This window comes from Triticum aestivum, chromosome 3B, assembly GCF_018294505.1.
Source record: "Triticum aestivum cultivar Chinese Spring chromosome 3B, IWGSC CS RefSeq v2.1, whole genome shotgun sequence".
Lineage (NCBI taxonomy): Eukaryota > Viridiplantae > Streptophyta > Magnoliopsida > Poales > Poaceae > Triticum > Triticum aestivum.
This window is the reverse complement of record NC_057801.1, coordinates 778,370,896-778,383,797: the sequence shown is the minus strand read 5'-3', so window position 1 is coordinate 778,383,797 and position 12,902 is coordinate 778,370,896.

Here is a 12,902-nt window from a genome sequence, read left to right as displayed (position 1 = left end):
ATTGAGTTTCCTCTCAAAGGCAATGCCATCTTTCCTAGGGTTCCTGTTCAAGATCTGCTTTTTGAGCACATCACAAAGAGTATGATGCCCTTTGAGGCTTCTGTAAATGCCTGTCACATACAATTCCTTCAGCCCTGCATTATCGTCAGTGATACATGTGGTATCCTCAGATGAGGAATTTGTGACCACAGAGATAGTTGAAGAATTTGCAGCAATAGAAGCATTTGAACATTCAGGTGATGAGTTAGCAGATTCACGCTTAATGCATTTAAGACATGGTGGAACAAATTCTTCCTGAGCGGAACTGATCAGTTGAGCAAGCAATAAATCATTTTCCTTCTGAAGATCTTCATAACTCACTTTTAACGTCTCAAGATCTTGCTTTTTTGAGGAAATTCATACGAAAGCTTCTCATGATCAGTTAAGAGAGAGTTATGATGATTTTGAAGATTGTCAAACTTTGACTGAAGTTTTTGAAGACTATCAGTCAAAGCCTTATTTTGATCCAATTGTTCACCCAACATATTATCGCTTTCATCTAGCATGTTTTGAACTTTTTCAAGAGCTCTTTGTTGCTTAGTGGCAAGGGAAGCAAGTTTGACATAGCTGGGGCCAAATTCATCACCTGATTCATCATCACTAGATTCAGAAAGGTAGCATTCAGTTACCTTGGCACCCTTTGCCATAAGGCACGGTGAAGAGGATGATGATTCAGATGCGAAAGTCATCTCCTTGAGAGAATCCTTGAAATCCTCAAACCAAGGATCATGACGAGTACGATGACCTTCGTAGACCTCGGAGAGCCGGTCCCAGATTAGCTTTGCATGATTGAGATGCATGACGTTCCTGAACTGATTTTGGGACAAACAGGAGCAGATGACATCCTTCGCTGTGAGGTTGAGTAGAGTGTACTTGCGAATGTCATCAGCCTCCGACATCTTGCATAGATCGGTAAGACCAATCTCAATGACGGTCCACAGTTATAAATTTCTAGTGGGAGCGTCGGTGTGGTGGAGATGGTGGGAGCTATAAATTTATAGTGAGGTTGGTTGACATGAGAAGAGGTGCGTAGTGGCAGGGCGTCGGTGTGGTGGAGATAGTGGGAGCTATAAATTTCTAGTAATCCGTGCCCTATGAGATTATTTTCATAGGGAATCCAACCCCCCCCCCCCCCCTCTCTACATATCTCCGGGATGGAGTGGTGCGAAGATGATCGAAGGGCATGGATTTTGAGATTTGTAATCTAATTTTTAACACCAGATATATGTAATTTTAATTTTGGGTTGTTGGTAGCATGTTCATCTACCAACAACTATATAATCTCTTCAAGATGTCCTACGTTATTGATGCTAGTAGCAAGGGCCGTTAATATCAATCATTATAGCAAGGGAATGGCAGAAGTGATTGCATTCTCAGTGTAGATAAAGGTAGTGCGGGTATGTATGCTATGTGGTGACCTCCGTTCTTTACAAAGATAGCCCCCAGCTCTTTTCTTAATGGGTACGAATAGTAGGTAGTGTAGTGTGAGAAGAAATGCTCTTGCCATCACAACTAGCCAACGTACCAAGCACAGGAGGGAGTTTACTCGTCAATTTGCCCGCTAGCTAGAAGCTAACAAGAACGATTAAGAGGCTGAAGACTCGAGAGGAAGATGGAGATATGATGATGGACACGGGTTTTGGATATCCATGATAGGAATGAGACACATCTGGAAACAAAATATCCGCATCACCCGTATATGTCGGTGTGCTCCATATATAAGGTCATGATCGGCGAGTACGCTAAGAACAGTAGCACGGATGAGCAGTAGACTGGGACAGTGGCCCGGAGGCCTCGGCTGTGATGCACCTGGCTTGACCCTGAGACGTTTCGCCGGTTCGGAGAGAGTATCTCCACCTTCGCGGTCGTGACTGTAGTAGGGTGTCTTCTATTCTCATCCTCGAGCATCTTCTCCTCCAGGGGGATTTTTAGCGATCATGTCTCTCCGACCTGCTTCATGCGGTCATCGACCTAAGAAAGTTCTCATGCCTTTCACCCGCTCAGCTGGAAGACTGCAAGTTTTGTTGTTGCAGCTCTCTTTCTCGTGGCTAGAGGTAGAAGAAGGAGGAGGACACGGTACACTGAAGTTTTACCCGGCTTCACAGCCCCGTTACTTTTCCTTTCAAAGTACCAAACTCACTGGATTACAAAGACGGCTTTGTAGCCTTGGCCAAACGCAGCGCCCACGCATCCGTCGCGCTGCATGCGCGGGCATGATCTGCATGCCCACGACGCACATGACCCGGCCGTGGCCACTAATCCATGCACTACCAAACTGACTTGATTGGCCCATGCAAATAGCTAGCTCATCCATCCGATGCATGCACGGACGCACGACGCGCGCGCCACATGGACGACGCGGCCAGCTCCAACGGGCGCCGCTAACAGCCTGCTGATCATCTGGCTAACTAACTCACGCCGCTGACTATCACGTCACACACATGCGCACACAGCCACGCTACACACATGGAACTGCTACAAGTAAACACACTACACACACGCCACGCTACTGCATCCCACACGTCCCGTCCGTCCCGCGCGTCACCGACACGCCCGACGAACCCGACGAGCCCAACGCTACCAGTGTGTCCCGCCCGTCCCGCGCGCACCCGACGCGCCCGACGAGTCCGACAACACACGCCGTGGCTTATTCCAACAAGTTTCACTGCTCGTGTCAGGACCGCCATGCTAGTCGCCTGATCGTATGCTCGTGCAATGTATTCAGTTGCCCTTTTGGCGAATTGAAAATTCTACACAAACGGGATGTTAGATTATTTTGAAGGAAATCTTGTGTAAGTTTAGAAAGTTCTAAAATCATCAAGTAAAAAAATACCGTAACCACCTCCCGGGTCGCTCACTAGGGCGACTCTGGAGGCCACCCGAACCCAACGGAACAACTCATCTCTCCTCCCCCCTATCACTTGGGCGGCAGCGCCTTGAAATCGAAGGCGGACAGCTTGCTGCGGTCTTCTCAAGCGGGCATTCGAGCTCACTGCTTCTTGCGGCAGCGCGAGATGACGGAACAACTGTATCTACCGCTTCCTTGGCTCCCACTTGCACGGCCACCCCCATGCCCAGGTCCAGACTTATCTCCCATGGCAGGCCATGTAGACACCGACCAGATTTTCCCATTGAGCAGCAGCACAGATGTGTAATCAGGGATTGAAGGTGATGAGTTGAGAAATGGCGATTTGTGTCCAAGGACGAGACCCTACCCGAGTAAACCAAATCCACCGCTACACAGTGCTTGTGTCGTGTCCCCTGGTTCTGATCACGAACAAACCGCATTTGGTATGTAAACAGTGAACATTAGATGTGTGTGTAACTTTGCACATTCGATCTGAAGTTCTACGCTGACGAGTGAGTTCGTAGCAATCAGCAATTAAATCTCAGTACTTTTTCTTCAAAAAGGAGGATGACCTCCGCCTCTGCATCTCGGCAATGCATTCAGCCATTTTCTTAATTATTCATAAAGACCTTACAAAAATAATACATCAGGTAGTCTGAAGCCACCATATATACATCCGTTTTCTGTCATATCTATATACTCCGATTTGTGTATTCAAAATCCAACTTCCACAAGAATTTCATATGAAACTAAAGATGCCTTTAAGGATCAAGATCTTCATTTGGTATTTTTCTATTAGCTGCCGCCCATAGTGTTGCACCCTGATAAGTTCTTCTCAGAACCTCGAAAGTAATTTGTAATCCATCCTTTTGTGTCACTTAATATTCAAAAAGTACATCTTGTTGTATTCTTCCTATTAGATGTAGACAACATTAAATTAAAGCATCTTAGCACTGAGATTTCCATTGTCCCTACACCACAAGATTACTTTATTCTGAGCCAATGGACCTAGGTCAACCTACGCTCATCTACGCTCACCGACCCATATAAATGAGGCAATGCCTATGCAGCTTCTTTTCATAGCTTTCCACCACGATTAATAATCAGGATCGGAGCAAACATTGATTTTAACTTGATGGCAGCCATCTCATAGCTAAAGCGTCTACCAAATGTTTAGATAGATCTGCAGCTATCCACTGCGCTTCTACTGTGCTTCTAACCAAATAGTGTCTAGTATAGGCATGGGACGCCCTACAAATAACACGATTATTCTACACCTTTTCTGTTCTGATTAACAATCCCTGGATACTGGGTGGAAAGCCCAGTTACCTTACAAGAGCCTAGATTTTTGGGCGAGAAAACCGGGAATATTCGATGCTGAACTGTGTGTTGCTTTGGTAATCTTGTTAAGATAAATGCATTATAAGGGGCTACATAAACCACTATAACTAATGAAAATAAAGCGTAAGAGTATTTCCTGATGTACACTTTAAAAAAAGAGTATATATCAAAAGCATGTATAAGAGAGAGAGAGAGAGAGAGAGAGAGAGAGAGAGAGAGAGAGAGAGAGAGAGAGAGAGAGAAATTAGATTGTACTCCCTCCATCCGGAAATACTTGTTATCAAAATGGATAAAAGGGGATGCATCTAGATGTATTTTAGTTTTAGATACATCTCTTTTTATCCATTTTGATGACAAGTATTTTCTGACGGAGGGAGTAGTTAGACGAGCGTCATTTATAGAAGAAAAGTGAAACATCAACTACATAGGTATGCTCAAAATGCCCAAAACATAGATCGTGTCCATGAGAGACACGACTTAGTCCAAAATAATTAATCTCGCATGCCAGAGCTACATGGATATACAAAAAATATAGCATAGAACTTATGAGTGTGGCTATTCTGCACCCAGGTGTAGATGCTCCCGGCTAAATTGCTGAAGAGACCTTGGAGGTAGATGAGCATGCGACACTGTTCATGTCTGATTTTGTCTTTTCTGGCATGAGGTCCTCTAATATCGTTTACCTACGATTTTTTGCACGCACTTAAGAATCTTGTATGCAAAAAAAATCATATTTTTTTGGAATTTTTCTGCAACCTTTTCTTTTACTATTCACCAGCTGCGGACGAGCTCAGGCACCATTCCGAATTATCGATAACTTACATGCATTACTTGATAATGTGGCATGATTGTATAGCTAGGAAAAATATGCAGTTCTTTTAACAATATAGTAGTGTCATTTCTGTTCAGAAAAGTGATAAAGAATATGCATTACTTCATAGGTGGCATGATTGCGAACAAAATTTTCAAAATTGTTCACAAATTTTCCTAAAATTTTCAAAAAATTAAGAAAATATTCATGAAAAAAATGTGTGAAAAAGAAAAAATGTTTTCTAAATTTCAAGAAAGAATCTCGAATTTAAAAAAAATGATAGCATGTGCAAAAAAACTTGTTCACGAGTTCAAAAAAATGTATGCCATTTCGAAAAGATGTTCGAAGGTTCAAAAAATGTTCAAGATTTGGAATAACTGTTCATGGATTTGCAAAAAATATTCAAGGTGGATTTAAAAAATGTGTCGAATTTCCGGAAAAGATGAAGTTTTTCATAAATTGATCGAAATGTTTTGAAGAAATGTTCGGATTTTGAAAAACTGTTAACTGACTTGAAAAAAGATGTTCCCGAATTTCAGAAATTTTCGTGAAATTTGGAAAGAATGAGAACGGAAAAAATTAAATTAGAAAAAGAAAAAAAGAAATTTAAAAGATAAAGAAAAAAGAAAAGGAAAAAAACTGAAATAAATAACAAAAAACTTGATCCCAAAACCGAACATGAGCTATTTGGGCTGGCCCACTGTTGACACGGGGGAGCAGCGGGCGTATGCGCGCGGTTGCTGGCGCGCACCGTACATGCCGAATAGAAGAGCCCGAAAAAAATAGTGAGGGCAGCAGCCGTGATTAAGGGATGACGTGGTTCACCACAAGCGGGGAAAATTAGCTAGTTGGGAGCTTCTATTTAGATATAGTAGATTACAGTCATCGTGTATTCGAATAAATACTTTATTCGCCAAATAGGAATAAAATGTTACTTGAGGCATGAATCATGAAAAATAGGTTACCGGACACGATTGTGTGTCCATCTATTAGTTAGTGCCAAACGACCACGTCCACTCTCCGTCCTATTATTATATACTACTGCAACTCTCTTGTCCCCTCGACCAATATATATGATCTTGTTCTTCGATAGTGCAGTCATCAAATAATAAGCCAGCAAGTTCAATGCCATCTTGAAGTGTTGAGCAGCATTTTTCTAAAACTTCAATGCACCCGCAATTATCCGTGATACACTCGAGTCTCCCTATAAAGAGAGAAATGACAACAATGGAACTAGAGTGTACAACTTTCTTCGGAATGGGAGGCATGAAGGAACATAGCCCCTCAAGCATCCGGATTACGAGTGGTGAGACCGCTCTGAATATGCCAAGAACACTGCCTGATTCATGCAGCTGACTTGCCTCAGGTTCTTCAATCTATGATGCAAGCCACGCTGGGTCAAACCCATACGGACTCTGTGCTGTGGGATGGACGAACAATCCCAGTGCAGCTACCGGGCCTGCAGAAGATGGAGGAGATGTTTCGCTGCCGCTACTTGACGATTGTAGGTCTAGAACTCTGAGAGTAGTGCGAAGTGCCAGGGCTTGACACAGATCTACCCGTCACCTGTGAGTTACAACAGCATTGTGCAAAATCCCCGAGGGAAGTAGTAGTGTATTCATATGCTAGACAAGGTTAAACCACAAAAAGAAAACTTGTAACACTGCGTTTGGATGTCTGTATTGTAAACTTCAGTTGGATTTGGTATTGTCGAACCGCCAATTCAGCTGTTTGGATGGGCACCGAAACAACAAATGGAAATGGGGCCGAATACAGCACCGTGCACCGTATTTGCTCCAGCAAAATAGCGTGCAACAGCAAAATAGCGTCTGCCTCAGAATAAACTATTAGCATGCTATTAGCGAGACATTGTACATTGATTTATTTAGAGAGACAATTCTAAATACGCTATAGCGCGCTATTTTTTTCAGTGATTCGCTTTCAACACGCGCTCCCCTCCCACCATACCGACCCCCCCCCCCCCCCCCCCCCCCCCCCCCCCCCCCCCCCCCCCCCGGCGGTCGTCATGCTCCTCTGCGCATGGCTACTCCCGCATCCTGCCGATGTAGCAGCAACCGCGGCGGCCATCTGGATCCTCTCCATAGAGCCGTGACCGACCTTCTCGGCCGTTCCTTCCGTCGGCGGCTGCGACCGCGACGTTGCGGAGCGATGGTGGTGGTGGGCCTAGCCAGCACGCGGGCGGAGACACTCCTCGTGACAGGTGTTCACATCCACGCCATCAGCTGGCGACCGCATCCGTCGGCGCGGGTGGAGACACTCTGAAGGTAGGCTGAGCTGGTGGCGCACGGGGATGAGCACGACTGTGCGCAGAACAGCCCCAGCCCCTCTGTGGGGTCTGCTTCGTCCTCTGATCCTAGCTAGCCGCGTCTGCTTCGTCCTCTGAACTTCTCCCAATTCACTAGGAAGGAATACTTTCAGTTCGTTTTGATACACGAGTTTGCTTCTTCCTCTAAATTTCTCCTCATTGAATACCTAGCTGTATTGTGATGCCAAAAAAAAAATGTATTGATGGTATGAAACTTGATTTGTTAAGTGAACAATACATTATAGCTTCTACTCCAAAGCGTTGTGCAAATTTCATTTTGATACACGAAGAGCAAAGCATAAGCCACAGACTGTATATTTTTTGTCATTTTTTATTATTATACAATCATTTACTTATATTGTCGATTGTATAAAAAACTGAGCCATAAAGAACAAAGCATAATCTTCATACTCATGTAAATATACATTTCCATAGTTTGTCATCCAAACACGATTTGGTATTGAAACCTCTGTGAGATTCCATGAGCCAATTTGGTGAACAACCAAACAAGCGAATTCGTATTCATTCTCATTCCAGTTTCCTTGCTGAACTGGTATTGCAACCAATTCAATACGGAGCCCTTAAATACAGACATCCAAACAGAGCGTAATCAAACTTTGACTACCTATACTGTTTTTTCACTAACCCATCAGGACGAATTATGGCATTCTAAAATCGCCTCATGCAGAGCAGCGGCAGCCGAGAAGGAAACTGTGAGATGCACATCAACCTAATAGTTGCAATCCGAGCAATTGCAATCCTAAGTACCTTTACCATTCCACTCGTGTCACTTAAGCAGAATCCTGAGATACTAGTACCATGCAATTTTTTCTGCTAGAGGGAGATCATTAACAAAAATTATTTCCAAAGATCGTCAAAATATGAGCCATGAACTTGTAACTTTGGTGGTGCCTAATTGTTGCAGATTAATTAGCTTTGTTCTATGGATATTTTTTCAAAAGCTTTCACAAACTGGCAGATCTTGGATGGCAATGCATGATATGTGCTATGATCGATGTCACCACTTGTCCCCCTTAATTAGGCATGTACATCGATTTGCAGTTCTACCCTAACGAGCAGTTCACAGCAATCAGCAATTAAACCTCACTACTAGTTTGAAAAATGTTACATTGAGATGGTGTTGCAAAGGATAGACTAGCCTGGAGTGATGGCATTGACGGCCAGACGTGGGATTCTACGGAGTTAAATTGAAAGATGAGTCAGCACTCAGTACTGGCATGCCATCTGTTGTTAGGAAATATATTTGGTGAGTGCGCAAATTGCTTAAAGCGTGTATTAATCCGCGTGACCATCACAGACTAGTAGTTATCAATCACTGCCCAAAAAAACTAGTAGTTATCAAATTTTCGTCAGAAAGGACCATCTACGTTTTGATATTGACAAAAAAGACCACTTACACATCACATTGTCAAAAAAAACCACCTAAGATCAAGGCGACGGGTCCGGCAGCCGACACGTGGCATTTGCCGCCACGGCCGGCAGGACCTGCCGCCTCTAGAGCAGGCGGCAACTTCGGCTGCAGAGCGTTTCTCGTACACGAGAAGATGCAACGGAACTGGCCCTGCCGCCACAGCCTGAGGTGGCAATACGGGCTGGCTGCCGCCGCGCCCTAAGGCGGCTGGTGCTGCTGCTCGATGGGACACCACGAGCCCGCATGCATGGCTCGTGTCGTGAGGTCCAAAAGAGACATCGGTATAGGATTCTGTATAACGAGCGGTGGTTAGCGCTTGGCAGTATACAACTGGAGTACGTAGTACCAAAACTTCTTAGCCGACCTGCAATTTACCTGAGCCCATCGTTTTTTATAGAGTAAAGCATTCTGTACAATACACTATCCCGAGCATGCATGCAGTTGTATCCACGCTCGAGGATATTTTCCGGAGTGCTGTCTCGTCACGCTGCTGCAAGCAGCACCACCTGCCGCCTCAGGCAGTGGCGGCAGGGCCCACCTGGCCCGCTCCATTCGGTTACATATATGCGCGGACGAAAAATCCTGTGCAGCCCAAGCTGCCGCATGCGCTCATGGTGGCAGGACATGCCGCCTTCGGCCGTGGCGGCAGGTAACACGTGTGGCCTGCCCGACCTGCAGCCGCGACTTAGGTGGTCTTTTTTGACAATACGATGTGTGGGTGGTCTTTTTTGTCAATACGGAAACGTAGGTGGTCCTTCTTGAAGAAAATTCGTAGTTATCAACCAGTTGCCATCCATAGAGTTCTTCATGATTTCACGCATCGTTAAATTAGCAAATTTTGTGTTAATAAAATGCGAGTTGGGGGAATTGGATGAAATATTGTGCTCTCTCTCTCTCTCTCTCTCTCTCTCTCTCTCTCTCATAGAAGTGGAGTGGTGAACTAAGAACATGATTGAAATTCATGGGTTTCGAGACTTGAAATAGCTTGGGTTGTTTTGGGTGATTGCTTTCTTGTTGTATAGATATATAAAGATAGAGTGATGATACATATTCTATGCCGGACCACCGTTCTTTACATACGCGACCAACTGACCTTATTCTAATGGGTACAAATAGTAGATGCTGTTGTGTGAGATCAAATGGTCCCACGTCCAGAATTAACCCACGTATCCATCTGCGGGTTTCCTCCAGCTAAACCTTAGTGGCGCACTGTTAAATACGCACAGGCTGTGGAATGTGGCTCTTGTGAATTTTTCAGTCATTTGCCCACTAGCTAGCTTCTAACAAGAATGGATCAGAAACAAAAGACTCACATAGAAAGAATGATAGACACGAGTTCTGGATGCACGGTAGGAATGAGATACATCTGGAAGCAAAATGTCCGCATCACCCTTATCTCTGGGAGGGGGCCATATACACAGCCAATGTCGGGAGATAGATCAAGAAAGGTGGCCAGGGACAGAAGTAGACAAGCAACAGTGCACCGGAGGTCCTGGCTGTCAGGATGTGTCTTCACTCAGATCGGTCAAGGTCAGAAGTCTATTAAGAAAGATGGCCATGTTAGAGTTAACCACCTTGGCGGACGGCCGTGTACGGAAGGGGTACGAAGATGTCACCCACTAGGTTTTCTAATAAGGTCTGTCTAGGTCTTAGTCGACTGAGACTTCGCGAAGTCTCAGTCAGATGACATCATCTAACAATAGCCCAGCCCATTTTTAATTTCTCATTTAGTCTGCTACTTTTCTAGTATTGTTGGGCCGGCCCTGCTATTGCGTCTAATGCCTTTGTCAGTTTCTCACGTTGCTCTGTGCCTTTAGGCCAGCGTTTTTTTGAGTCCATCGAGAGTCTCTGGAGATGCTGCTCGTTCTGGCACACAGGCCGGGCCAGTAGTAAGTTTGCATGATTTTCCTTCCATCCGTTTTTTTGTTTATGTTTAGTTTTTCTGTTTTTTCCTGTTGTTTGTTAAACGTTCATTTCCTTTGAAAAATTAGTTATCAGCTCTCTGTAAAAAAATGGAAGCATTTTTTTTACATTTATCATGATATTTTGGAAAAATTGCTCATTTGTTCTTAAAATTATTCATCATGTGTTGGAAAAAATGTTCCTAAAAAACATCAAGTATTTTGAAAAAAATGTTCACGTGTGTTTTCAAAAAGAACTCAAAATGCAACAACAAAATAAAATAAGCATAAAAAATATAATAAAATATGATAATAATAATAATAACAACAACAACAACAACAACCACCACCACCACCACAAGAACAACAGCAACAACATGCAGTTGTAGTCGTGGCGACATTGTGTCTAGTGAAAAGATATGCAACTGCCCCCTCCTGACAAAAACATCATTGAGTTGCAGTCGCGTTCAAGACATGCATGAAATTGCAGTCGGAGGAGACACTTGCAGTTACGTGCCTAGTGACAGACATGCAACTACCCCCTCCCCGACAAAAAAAACACCAGGGAGTTGCAGCCGCGTTGAAGACATGCAATTGCAGTCGGAGGAGACACTTGCAGTTGCGTGCCTAGTGGCAGACATGCAACTACCCCCTCCCCGACAAAAAAAACCACAAAGTTGCAGTCACGTTGAAGACATGCAATTGCACTCGAGGGCAACACTTGCAATTGCGTGCCTAGTGGCAGACATGCAACTACCCCCTCCCCGACAAAACACCACAAAGTTGTAGTCATGTTGAAGACATGCAATTGCACTCGAGGGCAACACTTGCAGTTGCGTGCCTAGTGGCAGACATGCAACTACCCCCTCCACGACAAAAACACCACAAAGTTGCAGTCACGTTGAAGACATGCAATTGCACTCGAGGGCAACATTTGTAGTTGCGTGTGTAGAACAAGACATGCAATTGCGCCCCCCCCCCCCCCCCCCCCGACAAACCAACACTAAGTAGCCGTCGTGTTGAAGACATGCAATTGCAGTCGGAGGAGACACTTGCAGTTGTGTGCCTAGTGGCAGACATGCAACTACCCCCTCCCCGACAAAAAAACCACCAGGGAGTTGCGGTCGCGTTGAAGACATGCAATTGCAGTCGAGGGCAACACTTGCAGTTGCGTTTGTAGTACAAAACATGCAATTGCCCCCCCCCCCCCCCCCACACAAAACAACACTAAGTTGTAATCGTGTTGAAGACAATGCAGTTGCAGTCGGAAGCGACACTTACAATTGCGTGCCTAGTGACAGACATGCAACTTTCCCCTCCGGCAAAACACTGGTAAGTTACAACTGAGCTGAAGACATGCACTTGCAGCCAGGGCGACACTTATAGTTGACCAGCAAGAAAATACTTTTAAAAAGGAAAAAAAGAAAGGTAAGTTGCATGCGGATGACATACATATACAATAGCGTGTGGCTGATGCGCATGCAACTCCGTATGATCGATTGATGTAACCGATGACAATACTCTTGAAAAGAAAAGAAAAGGTTGCATACCGATAGTTGAGATGTAATTACGCACAAAAACAAACTGTGTGGTAATATTTATGAAAAAACAAAAACTAATAGAAAAACAGAAATAAATGGGAAAAGGAAAAATGGGAGCAAAGCAGGTAAACAATCCAGAGCGAAAGCAACAGAAAGCAACGACAAAAAAAAAGCAAAAAACAATGAAAAAGGCCCGGCTGAACACCCGCCCAACACAAAAGCAACACACACACGCTACAAAAAGGCCCAACAAAACAAGGAAACGGGCTGGTCGCCTTATACAGGCTGAAACAAAGACAAACACACCTGGCGTGAATCTTAAAGCGAACAAAACATCCAACGGCTAACTCGTCGACTGAGACTTCGCGAAGTTTCAGTCGACTGAGTTTTAGCAGCTCCGTTTCTAATAATAGGCTACTCTAGTCTTGCTTATAAACTAGCAGGCGGAAGGTGCGGCTAGGTAACCCTGCGTTGTAACACCAGATCGAAACAAAGCTACAGAAAAAGCAAAGGCACAACACAAGCCTTTTTGCAATCCAATCTCGCATTTCACCTGTGTACTACTAGTTCCCGTATGTGCTCGCCCGGATTAGCAACGCCCAGATGAAGCTAGCTAGCTTGTTGTTGCTAGTTCATACGTATTGCATCGTCTAGCTACCCGGC